This window comes from Megascapheus bottae, chromosome 27, assembly GCF_031878675.1.
Source record: "Megascapheus bottae isolate mThoBot1 chromosome 27, mThoBot2.hap1, whole genome shotgun sequence".
Taxonomy (NCBI): Eukaryota; Metazoa; Chordata; class Mammalia; order Rodentia; family Geomyidae; genus Megascapheus; species Megascapheus bottae.
In genome coordinates, this window is record NC_143535.1 from 14586218 (window position 1) to 14590213 (window position 3996).

Sequence of the window (3996 nt, forward strand, 5' to 3'; positions counted from 1 at the left end):
AGAGCCTCTGGGAATTCTAGAACTTGAGAAACATGGGCCCATATTTCCTCACAATGGGTTGTACTCTGAGGTCCTAATGAGGCCTGTTCAGGCAGATTGGCCTTTAACAACCCATGGTGGATGCCACTAGTGAAGGCTAAGAATACTTTTCTGTATGTAGGAGAATGTGTTTGGGACTACTTCATTTATCTTAAGATAATTACCCCAAAACCTATGTTCTCGGTAGCAAAGTTGAGGGCATCATTTTATGGAATATTCTTGATAGTGATAGACTGGTTATTTTCTGCTTGGCTTTCTAAACAAGCTTTCCACTGCCACAATCTGTATCCTGGAAGTCTGATCGCCTGAATGGTTGGCAGATTGAGTTTAGCTAATACAAGATTAGGTATATGGTGATGGGGCAGGAGATTATTCACTTTAAAATGAGTATTTGTTAAAATACTAGTAGGTTGTATATACTTGTACAAAAGGGCTTTCAATTCAGTTTGTCAGCTTATGAAATAATGGATCTTGGTCAAGGTCACCCCTTCCATGCTTCTTTTTCCCTCTCCCATTGCTCCTATTCCTATTTCATTCTTTCCACACAGGTTGGGATTTTACCCTACGAAGTTTCTGTGAGGTGTCCTTTCTCCTGTAACTCTGACTTTTTTTTCTTTTCTTTTTTTTTTTGGTACCAGTTCTGGGGCTTGAATTCAGTGCCTTGGACTTTTTCAAGGCTAGAGCTCTACCACTGAGCCACAGCACCACTTTCAGCTTTTTCTATGTATGTGGTACTGAGAAATTGGACCCGGGTCTTCATGCATGCTAGGCAAACACTCTACCACTAGACCAAACTGGCCCGTGATTCTGACATTCAACTAAGCTATAGTAACAATTTCTCTTCCCCCTGTTAAGCTTTGAATTGTCTCTGCTGTTGATAAAACTTGGATGCCCCAAATTCCGTTTTAAATTTTCCTCCACCCCTCCCATTTATATGAATAATCTTTTTTAAATGAAGACCTATATTGGTCATGCGAAAATTTAGATGGTAAGTTCAGATGGGTAACAGAAGAATTGACACAGAAAGGGGCAGAGGGCTGGTAGTCTGGCTTAGTGGTAGAGTGCTTGCTTGCCTAGCATGCACAAAGACCTGGATTTGATTCCTCAGTACCACATACATAGAAAAAAGCCAGAAATGATGCTGTGCCTCAAGTGGTAGAGCTCTAGCCTTGAGAAATCCCAAGGACAGTGCTCAGGCCCTGAGTTCAAGGCCCAGGACTGGGGGGAAAAAAAAAGAAAAGGGGCAGAATGAAGGGATCAGCAAGGGCTGGTTGAAAACTGTCTTTGATTTGTAACTTTTTTATTAAAGAATTTATTAACATTAATTTTTACATCATATTTCAAATGACATGTTTAACAAACAAGTATTCAAGATTGATTTGTAACTTTTACCAATACGGTAGCAGAGCTGAGAAAATGGGTGCAAATGTGTGAGTTAAGGTGAAAGTACCATCAGAATGGATTTTTAAAATTATTGTTATTATAGAGGTTGTGTACAGAGGCATTATAATCAGATGAGTCAGGTAATAAGAATATTTCCTTTTTTTTTTTTTCGGTCAGTCATGGGGCTTGACCTCTATGCCTAGGCACTGCCCCTAAGCTCTTCAGCTCAAGGCTATGGCCCTACTCCTGGAGCCACAGCTCCACTTCCGGTTTTCTAGTGGTTAATTGGAGATAAGAGTCTTACGAACTTTAGTGCCAGGGCTGGCTTTGAACTGGAATCCTCAGATCTCAGCCTCCTGAGGAGCTAGGATTATAGGCATGAGCCACCATGCCCGAGTTGGATATTTCCTCTTGTGTAGTGCCTTCTGTTCCCTCATTTTCTCCCAGTTCCTCCCTCCTATCTCCACCCATGAGCTGTATGGTTCACCCTCCCCTCAACCCTTGAATACACCTTGTGCACTTGAATACACCAGACATAGGCAAAGAGGACAAAAATCATCAAAAAGTAAAACTTTTTTTTTTTTTTAAATAATGGAGGGCTGGCAATTTGGTGGCTGGCTTAGTATGCATGAAGACCGGGGTTTGATTTCTCAGTGTGTCATACATAGAAAAAGCCAGAAGTGGTGCTGTGGCTCAAGTGGTAGAGCTCTAGCTTTGAGAAAGCCCAAGGACAGTGCTCAGGCCCTGAATTCAAGCCCCAGGACTGGCAAAGAAAGAAAGAGAAAAATAAAAACTTGTTTCTATATCTTGGAATTTGTTTCAATATGTGTATTATTTTACATAACAGAAGAGGCACTTAGGCATTGTGCCTCTTTTTCTCCTACGAGTATCCTCTTTTGGTCTCACTGTGTGTAGGTATCTAGAATCCTGTATAATTTATCATATCCCAGTGCATCTTAGATCTAATATCCGCATGTCCGAGAGAACATGCACCATTTGTCTCTCTGAGCCTGGTTTATCTCACTTAACATAATTTATAGAACTGATTCTTTTGAAAAATAAAACAAGGGTATTGGGAATGTGACTTAGTGGTTGAGTGCTTGCCTAATAGCATGCACGAAGCTGTGGGTTCAATTCCTCATTACCACATAAACAGAAAAGGCCAGAAGTGGTGCCTGACTCAAGTAGTAGTCCTAGTCTTGAACAAAAGAAGCTCAGGGACAGTGCCCAGGCCCTGAGTTTAAGCCCCAGGACTGACAATTAAAAACAAAGCTATTTACTTTCATAACACCAACTCCAAAAAGTAAAATGTGATCAAGCCTCTCTGTTGGGATACAGGGAGAAAAGACATAGATCCAAAATGGGTAAATAGGCACAGTGAACAGGAGATGAGACCCTGATTTCTCTGGTCAGGTTGTTATCCCTCTGGATGTTGGTAGGAGTCCTGCATGTGAAATAGAACTGCTTCCTTTATAGGAGGCAAACAAGAGGCTTCAGTCAGCTGGCTATGAGCCTGTGAATGACAATTGTGAAACCACAGATAAATTAAGACATGCCATGGTATTTGATACCCAAGAGTTTTATTGAGAAAGAGGAAGGGATGTGTAAGGAGAAAAGATCAAGTGGCTCCCTCTGATCACCAGAAGATGAATCTCAATAGAGCACTGTCATTTCCAAGAGTCCATGGCAGGAGAAAAACGCCATTCCACCCTCACTATACGCACCTGTGTGTAGTGTGTCTAGCATGGAACCCTCATGTGGGGAGGGAGCTAAAGCCCAATACTAAAACTCATCACAGAAGTCTGTCTGGGAAGCACATGATATTTACAGTGATGCAGTTCCTGGGAAAGCCAAGAGGCCTGCAATTCTTCTGACACTCAACCCAGGAAGGCCAACCTTTTCATCTTTGAGTGTTAGAGACCACCAGTGCCAGTTCACATCCCATTGTCTCATTTGTTTTCTTGCAAAATCTTATCTTAGACACCACGTTCTGTTCCTAGGTGAAGGTTATCTTAATGCGTATATTTTTACTCTTTCCAGATGTAAGCTGAGCAGCTTGCATCATAGTGACCAGAAAAAGAAAGACAATGCTGGTTTCTTCCTTTCCCCTTTATTCTACCCATATTTAGGGCATATCTTCCCACTTAGTTAATTGGATTGGATATGGAAGAGGCAGAACTACATTTCTATCTCTAAGGCCATTAGAAACATTTAGGCTGGGGTGTGGTAAGGGGAGCAGATTGCTTAGAGGTATGATGAGTTTTCTTTTAGAAATGATGAATTTAATGAGTCAGAGGAAAATTCAGAGGGGAATGCCAGCAAGGAGTTGGAATAGAGGAGTATAAGTGTCGGGAGCAAGAGTGGAATCAAACTGTACTTTGATTTGCATCAGATAATTGCTTGATTGTCTTATTGTTTTTTGGCCTTCTCCTGTTCAATTGATCTGAGATTTACCATATGAATGTAACCCCCAACAGTTCCCTGATTAACCATCTGGATGTAACACCTGGCAGTGCCCTGGTCTCAAGAAGGGATATAAACTTTGAGTTGAGAATAAATGGGGGCTGCAGTTTT